Source organism: Panthera tigris, chromosome B3 (assembly GCF_018350195.1).
Source record: "Panthera tigris isolate Pti1 chromosome B3, P.tigris_Pti1_mat1.1, whole genome shotgun sequence".
NCBI classification, from domain to species: domain Eukaryota; kingdom Metazoa; phylum Chordata; class Mammalia; order Carnivora; family Felidae; genus Panthera; species Panthera tigris.
This window is the reverse complement of record NC_056665.1, coordinates 102,608,175-102,620,034: the sequence shown is the minus strand read 5'-3', so window position 1 is coordinate 102,620,034 and position 11,860 is coordinate 102,608,175. Positions and strand designations below refer to the sequence as shown.

Here is an 11,860-nt window from a genome sequence, read left to right as displayed (position 1 = left end):
TCTGTGTCGCCATGGTACTCTATACTCCTCCCATCTAAGCACTGAGCACACTTCCTCTTCTCATCTGCAAGCTCCATGAGGGTGGAGACCATGTCTTCTGCATTCTCTATTAAGTTCACACCACCCCACACAGGGCTAGAGACATTAGAGATGCTCAAAGCAGTTCTGAGAAACAGAAAAGCAGAAGAACAAATGAAGGAATGACTATATAAATGAGGTTCCTGTACCACTGTGGCCTCAGGAAGGCTATTTCCAGTGAGGGATGCTGTTTCCATCTTCTGGGTCTGTCAGAACCCAGATAGGATCCCTGGACAGGATCTTGTTCCCACCCTGACACAAGCTTCACTGGACACCAGACAGGATACTAAAGAACAGGAGACATAAGGGAGTCTGGGCATTCAGAAACACACTGTTTTCTGACACCTGGAGAGAAAGAGAAGGGGGGGAGGGGGAGGCAGAAGGAGGGAGAGGGACAAAGAGACAGTGCAAGCAAACACTACAAGCAGCCTAGAGACCTGCCACACCCCATCTCTGTCCTGCTCTCACATTGCTGTGTCTTACACTTATTAAGAGGTGAGAATCTACCCTTCATGATTTATCAAACAACTCTAATAAGTACGTTTTATGGTCTGGGTCATATCCTTTCATGAGCCTCATTATTTTAAACCAGTTTTATAGCAACAAGAAAATAAAATGTATCATAAATTGTTTTTCACTAAGTGTCAATTAGCAGTTCTATTTAAGCACTGCTTCTAAATCCAAAGCAAGAAAGTTGTTTGTGCTAAATAATATGTTGCTAAGATAGGGTAAGTGTCCAAAAGGTAATTTCACATTAATTTTAATCCACTGAGATAAACTATAAGGGTCTTTGATTTTCATTTAATACTGTGTTTTGTGAACCTCTGAAAAAATGTTTCTAAATGTTTGTCATTGTTTCCCTGATTTAAAAAAAAAAAAGGTACTGGTTACTGATATTTTAATGCAAGTGAGACATGTAAATATAATTGGCTCTCACCAGCAAATAAATCCGGGGGTGGGGGATTACAATTTTCCTTATACTATGGAATAAGTTAGCTAGGAAAGTTTACTAATTATCTTGCTTTATGACAACTGCTTATGCTTGGGATTTATTGATTAAAGAATCCCATACACTATCTCAGAGGTATACTTCTAAAGCAAAATATTATTCATTTCCTTTCTAGCTTTTTGCTAGAGTAAAACACTGACATCTTTTTGCTGGATGGAAGTAGGGAGGTGTCATCTAGCCATGCCTTCATCTCCAACTCAAGGAAAAATAAGCTCCAAACTCACTGTCCCTCATGGTCCTCATTTATATCTGCTTCAGCCAGATGTGATCACTGAGCTACTCCCCACAGTGTCACCAGCACTATCCAGGCCACCACCTAAGCAGTCCCTGTTGGAAATTCTATGTTGTGGTTACCTTTTCTTCCATTTGGATTGCCCTTCAATCTCATTCTAATAAAACCTCATCGGAGAGAGCTACTATCCAGCATAGCGCTCATAGCTAACAATGCTGTGTTGTATACTTAAAATACTCTGGTAAGGGTACATCTTATGTTAAGTGCTCCAACAACACCCACATACAAACAAAATAATAACAACAACTAAAACAACAACAACAGGGGTAAGTAGAAAGGAAGTGATGGATATGTCTATGTCCTTGAAGGTGGGGATGTTTCACGGGTGTACACATATCCCCAAATACACTGCATTGTACAGACTAAATATGTACAGCTTTTTCCATGTCAATCATACTTCAATAAAATTGCTTTTAAAAAACTAAAAAAAAAATTTTTTTTAACTAAAAAGAAAACACCAACAACCTGGTCCACGGCTCTCTCTCAGCTGACAGCCAAGCACAGCTGGCTGCTAAGATCATGTTAAATTTTTCTCCCTCCAAGACAACCACTACTGATCACAGGCTGTGTAAGAATCAGCATTCTATTCACTCAGGAATAAAAGATAATCATTAAGAGGCATCATGCTATAAAATTCTATTTCCAGGATTACAAACTCAAGTTATAAAAGATGATGGTATATCTAAAATTAATAAGAATAAAACACTACTTTGAAAGGCTTTACTAAAACCAAAGCTGATAACTAAGTTTATAGCTGGTCAAAATCAACATTTTCTTATTTAATAACAAAAGCAAAGAAATAGTGGCATCAGGAAGCCCCAGGTATTTGGGGAGAAGGGTCCAGATCTTAGAGTTAATGAAAGTTTCCTTATACAAGCCCTATGAGCTTAGGCATCTTGATAACATCACAGGTGGTATTTCAAAGCCAGGATGGCAGGGCGCCTGGGTGGCTCAGTCGGTTAAGCCTCCTGACTTCAGCTCAGGTCACGATCTCACGGTCCGTGAGTTCGAGCCCCGCGTCGGGCTCTGGGCTGACAGGCTCAGAGCCTGGAGCCTGCTTCCGATTCTGTGTCTCCCTCTCTCTCTGCCCCTCCCCCGTTCATGCTCTGTCTCTCTCTGTCTCAAAAATAAATAAATGTTAAAAAAAAAAAAAAAAAACAAAGCCAGGATGGAATCACAGAGCTAAGTAGTACATGCTTCATAACTTTATGTGTCAACGGGGATTTCTGCATCTACTCAAAAACCTTTGAAAGAATTATGTAAGGATGTAATCACAATTTTCCACTTATAACACTTTTGGAGACATTGTTTTAGTGTGTCTCAAAGTTTTTAGAAGCACAGTTGGAAACAATGTGATTTGATTAAGTGTGGGAAATTTTCCAGGATGAGTGCATAAGCATGTAATTCATGTTTTTATACACTCATTATGAAATGCACATTCTTAGTTTTCTCTCAATTCTTCTAGCTCCTCTATTTTTATCCCTTTAATTTTTTAAATGTTTATTTTGAGAGAGAGAGAAAAATCATGAATAGGGGAGGAGCAATGAGAAAGAGGGAGAGAGAATCCCAAGCGGGCTTCATGCTGTCAGCACAGAGCCTGACACGGGGCTTTATCCCACAAACCGTGAGATCATGACCTGAGTCAAAACCAAGAGACAGATGCTCAACCAACTGACCCACCCAGGCACTCCTCCCTCTAATTTTTATTAAATGGCCTTCTCTTTTCAGCATTATTTTCCTTATTCCTAACTTCAAACAAAGTGTTTATGTGACCTTATCTTCCACTAATCCTTAAAAATATACTTCCCTCCTGCCCCCCATCTATCTTTGGTGTCATTTATCTGCCACAATTCTTGGTAGTTATAACAGTTAGCATTTACTGGCTGATTACTATGAGGTGGGCATGGTATTATCTCACTTAATTTACTGAAAACACAGTTGTAAATTCCCCTGTTACTTTTGCTTGCTAGAATTTGTTAAAGCCTTGTTTACTAGCATGAGAATTAGCAGCAGCTTTGCTGCTTGGAGTAAACTAAAAACACAGTCCACTCTGTGTGCAAGTCCAGGGACAAAATGTGGCTGCCGGGTCCAGCTAGCCACAGGAAGCATCTGGATGATTTCATTTAATGCCTTTAGAAATATTTCTCACCGGGCTAATTCAAGGAAAATGGCTTGTCACGGATGATATCTGACTATAATAAGTAACTAAAATGCTTTCCCAATAAATATTGTAAAATGAAACAGGTGTAAAGCCACGGTTGGAAAATCAGCAGCCAAGGAGTACTGCAAAGATTATGAGCCAACTTTCCAGCAGAAGGCTGATCCCTAGGTTGCAGCAGGAATCCATGTTAGCAGGACATTTCTCCCAGTGCTTTCAAGAAACTCATCATTTATTCGGGCATTCACTTAATAAATATTGACATGCTATATAAAGGCATTCTACTGGGTCTTAGCAAGACAGGAAGATGAATGCATTTCAGCCTTAGGGAGTTGCTGGCTAGTGAGAATGAGGGGACCTTATAGGATCTGGATGAAGAACTGCCACCCCAAAATGTACAGAATGCTCCCTGCTACGTGCAAAGAAAACCCAAATCCCTGAGTTGAAGGAAGTAACAAAGGGCAGTGAGTCTGGATTGGTTGGAGAGAAAAGACCTGTGGAAGATGCTGGAAGAAAAGGAGGTGAGGATGCTAGTAACTGGAAACTGTTCTCCTCCCACTGGAGAAACCCCCAGAGGTTTAGGGGCATGCAAGTTGAGAGCAGAGCCCAGGCTGGGCAGCCTGTGATGAGTGCCTGCTGTGTAGGAAGAGGTGGAGCAGAGGGAGTAACACGTGACCCTAGAGGAGAGTCACTACCAAGAGCACAATTACAGGCTGGTCTCCCAGATGTTACATGAGCTGGGTGCAGGGCCGGCCCTGAGAAAAGAGTGAATAGCTCCTTTAGGATCGAATGCAGATCTCAGAAGGGCCAAAAGTTGGTACACTCCACAGATCTGAGCAGTAGAGTTGTGGGGCTAAACTGAGAAGCCACCCACCCCAAGGCTTATGAGTCCACACAAAGAAGGGACAACCAAAGTTATGAGGAAGCAAATGGCCCTTGAGGGAAAGAAGGAGCCCTGGGAGTCTTCAACGCTTCCAATATATGGTTGATGATAATGATGTTGGTGCTGATGACGTACTGAGTGCTTCCTATCTGCAAACATTTTCTAAAGTTACACATGCTATCTCATTTAACCTTCATAACACTTGTATGCGGTAAATATTATTATGCCCATTTGACAAATGACAAACCTCAGCACAAAAGAGGGGATAGAATTTCTTCCAAAGTCCCACTGCTGATACCCAAAAGAGTTAGATTTCTAACCCAGGTTGTCTGCCCTTGACCTACACTGTTAATCACTTAGCAATTCTTCCCCCTTGAAAAGGTCATGCTTCCAAGAAATGAAAATCTATAAAGTCAGGATGCTAGCCCAGTATCAGTCAACGCAGGCATCTAAGGTACATTTCAAGAGCAGACAACTGGGACACCTCAGCCACCCAAGTGCAGGACATGGCTTTGGGTTCCCAACAGTTTATTTTCTTAGAAAGTCTTCATTCTACCTGATGTGGAAATAGAATAAAAGAAGTTCATGCTGAGGGTGTAAAGGTGTCAGCAGATCCCCAAAGTCAGTAGAACAGAAGGATATGGGTCAACCACCCCCCCTCCATGATGCTTTCTGTATGAACACTGAAGGACATCTTGTCACAATTAATGTGTGGGTCAAGACCTGTCCACATTCATGAAATTCCAATGGCCAACTTCTCTGAAAATTCTAGTATATCATTGCTAAGGACGGAATTACATAAATGTACTTCTCTGGTAATTCCCTTATATATTGATCTGGATTTAGGAGACAAGGCAAGGAAAATATAACTCCTGGATTTCAGGCATATTTGGTGGAGGATGGAGGAGGTAAAAGGATAATAAAAGGATATTGGAAAACAAAGGTTTATGTTTACACAACCTATACATGAATTTTCATGGTAACTCTATTCTTAATAGCCCAAAACTGGAAACACTAAGTGAAGAGTTAACAAACTGTGGTACATCCATACCATGGACTACTACTCAGCAAAAAAAAGGATGAACTATTTAATACATGTCCCAAAAACCTGTACTTGCTGCTCATTAACCTCCAATCCTATGGGGCTGACCACCTATCCTATCTTTCATATACCTTAAGAATACTAGGGTTAAAGAATGTAGCAATTCTATAAAAGTCTGGAAGATTAAGTATCTGGGAAAGTTTGTATTAGGGGTGGCTGTCACCAGGGTTACATTAAGTTATATATAAGGGGTGGTGTGCTGGATTTGGCCTGTATCATTCATGAAAGCTCATTGGGCACATCTCTCCCCAACCCCATGTTCAGTGACATCACAATGTTAACTTAAAATCAGTCATTATAGGAGCACTTACATCATGGAAATTAGCAAGTCAGGGGTTTCCCTTATCCTGAGACCTGGTTATCAAAGCTTTTTTATTTTTTTTAACGTTCATTATTTCTTTTTTGAGAGACAGAGAAACAGAGCACAAGCAGGGGAGGGGCAAAGAGAGAGGGAAACACAGAATCCGAAGCAGGCTCCAGGCTCTGAGCTGTCAGCACAGAGCCCAACGTGAGGCTCGAACCTACAAACTGTGAGATCATGACCTGAGCTGAAGTTGGACATTTAACCGATTGAGCCACCCAGGCACCCCTGGTTATGAAAAGCTTCACCAGCACACTAAATGTAGATAAGTCACCTGACTATGATGTCCTAAAAGGCTCCAAAAGTGGGCAATATAGGTAATCCAAGCCAGGGAAGTCTAAACCAGTTAATGTAATCTTCACTATACCAGCGACAATCAGTTCTGAACCAGACACATTACTCAAACCAGAAATAGGACTTAAGTGGAAAAGCCTGGGAGGTCTGAATAGGGAAAATATTTGAGTTTTGATAAAGTCCTTTTGCATTTGTCAAGGAACATGAAAAAACAGATCCGTTCCTGAGGTCCTGGGAAAATAAAATGACACTCAGCACAGGGAGACAGGTCACTGAAAGGGAAGAAATCTGGTCAAAGTCAGGATTAGACCACCTGCAGATGCTTGTGTTTATCTTGGGGAAAGGTAACTCAGCATGCAAAAATCACTGCCTGACAAAAATTTTTAACAATGAAAAACCTGTATCTTAAAAAACATTTGACAAAATCCAATACCTATCCATAAAATCTCTCAGCAAACTAGGAATAAAGGGGAATTTCTTTCACTTGATAAAGAATACCTAAAACAACAACAAACAAACAAACAAACAAGGAAAAACAATCTAACAACTAATATCATACCTAATGAAAAAAATACTCGATGGTTTCTCCCTGAGATCAGAAAAAAAGGCAAAGTTGGTTCCATCTAGTTCAACATAGGACTTTCACAACTCTTATTCAACATGACAATGGAAGTTTTATGTTGCAATAGATAAGAAAAGGAAACAAAAGGTGTACAAATTTAAAAGGAAAAAATAAAAATGTCTCTATTTGCAGATAACATGAGTATCTATGTAGAAAAACACAAAACAGAAAACCCTCCTAGAACAAGTGAACTCAGCAAGGTCGTAGGATAAAAGATCAATATAAAAAAAAATTGATCACATTTCTATATACTGATAATGACATATGGAAAATGAAATTAAAAACTCAACACCGTTTACAATCATGCCAAAGAAAATGAACACTCGAATGCAAATTTAATAAAACATGTGCAGAATCTATATGCTGTAAATTGCAAAATGCTGATGAAAGAAATCAAAGAAGACCTAACAGAACAGAGAGATGCCATGTCCATGGACTGAAAGACTCAACATAGGGACATCCAGGGAAGATCTAAAGCTCATCTTGTCTCATAAGTACAACTAGATAACACCTACATCAGTGTAAATGACACAGAAAATGATACAAAGACTGACAGACTCTCCACAGCTAAATGTGGAGAAGAGGCCACACTGACGAGGGTAGGAAGAGCAGAGATGTGGTCTGGAGTAAACTGACTGAGGGACTGTCACGGGGAGGGAGGGATACAGCAGGCATGGAGAGGGGAGAGAAACAGACACTCACACCAAACACCCCAGGTCTGGGGATCTTGCATGGGGAAGACAAATCTCCATAACATTTGGCTTTGATAACCGGAGGGGCCCAGTTTCCTGAGTTTTTACAATCAGTGTGGGTCATAACACCTAGAACTTTAAAAATAAGTAGGCTAGGCTCTGGGAGAGCCAGGAGGGCAACAGGAAACTGGGTCCCCACACTTAAAGAGCCAGCACAACAAACAGCTGGCTGGAACAGTATGGAAGCAGTAGTTTTTGGAAACCACCTGGGGTATATGGGAGGGAGCGTTATTTACTAATCTCAAGAGTATGTGCTAGAGGGGCAGGAATCTTTAGGAGACTTCTCCAGGAACAAAGGAGCTGGCAGGAACCATTTCCATCCCCTGCCTCATGGCCTCGATACATGGACACCTATGGGAACCAGCCTAGTGCCAACACTCTCCATCTAGCTTGCTAATAGCATGCTTCTCCCTTGTGTTCTCCTACAGACTTGCCCCCCAGCCCTGTGGCAGGAGTTTTCTAAAGTTTTCTAAAGGCTTCAGGTCCCCTCCTACAGCAGCCTGCTCAAACCTTGCTAATACCATATGCACATTTCCCTATGGACCTTCCCTCTAACACTCCCTTGGCCAGAGCCCATCCAAAGCAGTGCCACAAGCCTGGCAGTGTGCAAGCAGCCCTGACAGGGGCCAGCACCACTTCAAAGTGACTCCTGCCCCAGGGAGGGGGGGAAGATAAATGCACATACCAGTCTGACTGTGGCCCCAGCAGTAGCCTGGGGGCAGATACCCGGTCTGACTGTAGTCCCTGCCCATCATTGAAAGCTTCTCAGGGGACAAGACAGGGAGACTGTCCTGCAGTTTGGTGCTATTGCATCTCTGGCAAATCCTTGGTCTGACTCAACTCAAGCCCAAAGCAGCCCAAACAAGCCCATGAACAACACAGGGACCAAACCCTGCCCACAACAGGCAAAGAGAAACAATGCAGACAACTAGACTGAAGCCAAAAGTGGCGCAGCCACAGAAAGGCACATAGGACACACATAGACAGTACTGAAGCACCAGGTTCTGGTGAACAGGGAACATCACACCACAGGGCACTACAGGATCTCTTCTTCATAAGGCCACTGCTTTCAGGAGTAGGAGATGTAGCTGACTTTTCTAACACATAGAAACAGAGAGTTAGACAAAATAAGGAGATAGAAGGATATGTCCCAAATGAAAGAACAAGACAAAATCACAGCAAGAGACCTAAGTGAAATGGAAATAATGAATATGCCTAATAGAGAATTTGCATAGAGAATCATATACATACTCACTGGACTCGAGAAAAGACTGGAGGACCTCAGCGAGATCCTTAACAAAGAGATAGAAAACAAAACAAAACAAAACAAACAAAACAGAGATGAAGAACTCAGTAATTGAAATTAAAACTATACTAGATGGAATAAATAAGAACTACAGGAAGCAGAACATATCAGTGACCTGGAGGATGGAGTAATGGAAAGCAATAAAGCTGAACAGGAAAGAGAAAATATAATAATAATAAATGAAAATAGACTTAGGAAACTAAGCAACACCATCAAGTGTAATAACATTTGCATTATAGGAATCCCAGAAGGAGAAGAGAGAGAAAAGGGGGTAGAAAATTTATTGAAGAAATAATAGCTGAAAACTTCCCAAATCTGGGGAAGGAAATAGAAATCCAGATCCAGGAGGCACAGAAAGACCCCAACAAAATCAACCCAAGGAGGTCCACACCAAAACATGTAGTAATTAAAACAGCAAAAAGTAGTGATAAAGAGAGGATTTTAAAAACAGTAAGAGAGGGGTGCCTGGGTGGCTCAGTCTTGATTTCAGCTCAGGTCATGGTCTCACGGTTCATGGATTCGAGCCCCACATCGGGCTCTGCACTGACAGTGTGAAGCCTGCTTGTATTCTTTCCCTCTCTCTGTCTCTCTGGATGTGCCCCTCCCTGTCTCCCCCCAAAGTAAATAAATGAACTTAAAAAAAATTCTTTTTAATTTAAAAACAACAAGAAAAAAGAAAACAGGTACCTACAAGGGAAATCCCACAAGGCTATCAGCTGATTTTTCAGCAGGAACTCTGCAGGCCAGAAGGGAGTGGCATGATATATTTGAAGTGCTGAAAGAAAAAAACCTAAGCAGGACTATCCAGCAAGGCTATCATTCATAAGAGAAACAGAGCTAAAGAGTGTCCCAGACAAATGTTAAAGGAATTCATAACCAATAAACCAGCCCCAGAAATCTTAAGGGGACTGAGTACACTTATGATATGATGAGCACTGAGTAGTGTACAGAATTGCTGAATCACTGTATTGTTCATCTGAAACTAATACAACACTGTATGTTAGCTATACTGGAATTAAAATAAAAAAAAAAAAAAGAAAGACTCAAAATAGGAAACACATTAATTCTCCCCCAAACTGACATACAGTTTTATGCAATCCCTATCAAAAATCCTCAGCAAGATATTTTGCAGATACAGATAGAATGATTCTGAAATTTATATGAAAAGCCAAAGAAACTTGTGTATCTAAAACAATTTTGAAAAAGAATTAAGTGGGAGGAATCACTCCCACTCCACAGGCAAAAAACAACACAAAACAAAGAAAAAAAGAAGAACATTGGCTTAAGCCTTTTGTCTCCTACAAAAATCAACTCAAAATGAATCACAGACTTAAACATAAAATGTAAAAGTCCTTTTAGAATTTGTCTAGCAGGTTTTCAGTCATTATCAAAAGACCCCAGGATTGGTGGGGAGTCGGGGGGGGGGGGAATATAAAACTATAAAACTTCTAGAAAAAAATAGGAGAAAATCTTTGGGATCTAGGGCCAAGCAAAGGATTCTTATACTTGCATAATCTTATACAAGAAAAAATTGGTAAGTGAGATCCCACCAAGAATAAAAATTTTGCTCTACAAAATACCCTCTTAAGAAGATGAAAAGACAAGCCACAGACTAGGAGAAAATACTTGCAAAGCACATATCCAACAAAGGACCAGAATTTAGAATATATAAAAACTCAACATTAAAAAACAATCTAGTTAGAAAACCAGCAAAAGACATGCACAACATGTCATCAAAGAGGGTATACAGATGGCAAATAAGAACACAAAAAGATGTTCAACAATGTTAGCCATTAGGACAATGCCAATTAAGACCACAATAAGATACACTACACACCTTTCAGAATGGCTACAACAGAAAGCAGGAATAGTACCAAATATTGCCAAGGATGCAAAAACCTAGATCATCCGTAGATTGCTTCTTGGAATCAAAAATAAAACAGCCACTCTAGAAAACAGTTCGGCAGTTTTAAATAAAACTAAACATGGAACTACCACATGACCCAGCAACTGTACACTTGGGCATTTTCCCCAGAGAATAAAACCTTATGTTTATGTCAAAAGCAATATACAAGTTTTATAATAGCTTTGTTTGTAATAGCCCCAAACTGGGAACAATCCAGATGCCTTTCAATGGGTGAATGGTTAAACCAACTGTGGTACATCTATACTATGAATTGGTACTCCACAATAAAAGGATGAATTACTGGCATGCACAGCTTCCAAAGAATCTAAATTCATCTAAAGGAATTTAGGGTATTCCTAACACTCAGGGAATTATGCTGAGTAAAAACAGCCAACGCTAAAAAGTCAAGAAGAACTTTATGATTTTATTTATACAACATTCTTGACATAACAAAACTATAGAGTTGGAGAACAGGTTAGTAACTGTCAAGAGTCAGGGATGGAGTTGGGAGGAGATACGCATGACTATGAAAGGACAATACAAGGGATCACGGTGGTGACAGAAATACTCTCTACCTTGACTGTATCAGTGAGATATCCTGGTTATGATAATGCAGTACAGTTTTGTAAGATGTTAACACTGGGAGAAATGGAGTCAAGGGCAGACAGGATCTCTCTATATTATTTCTTAACAAAGTATGTTAATCTAGAATTATCTCAAAATTAAAAATCTAATTTTTAAAAAAATCCTATATCTGGGTAACTTGATTCTTCTCTTTTTGTATTTTACCTGTATTTTTGCTTACAATTTTTTACAAGTTCCTTTGAAAATATTAGCTTATTTGTGCATTTAAGAGATATTAAAAATATCTGATTATTTGACACAGTAATCCCAAGCTCAGAACATATCCTGAGAAAAAAATCCAAAATGCAGAGAAATTCATGTAACATTATTCATTAGCACAAAAGCCTGAAATAACTTTATACCCATCATCTAATGAGGGGTTAAATGAAATATATCCAAGTGGTGGAATATTCTGTAACCAGTAACAATGTTAACAACAACAACAACAACAACAACAACAAAAATCAAAGATA

At 40.0% G+C, this 11,860-nt stretch overlaps 1 non-coding gene across 1 annotated transcript; it reads left to right on the top strand.

Annotated features, from left to right (window-relative positions):
* Positions 1–10,196: 10,196 nt before the first annotated feature.
* On the top strand, positions 10,197–10,257 carry LOC122239847. The gene has a single exon (XR_006219225.1). It is a non-coding gene; the product is annotated as a U7 small nuclear RNA (small nuclear RNA).
* Positions 10,258–11,860: the final 1,603 nt, after the last annotated feature.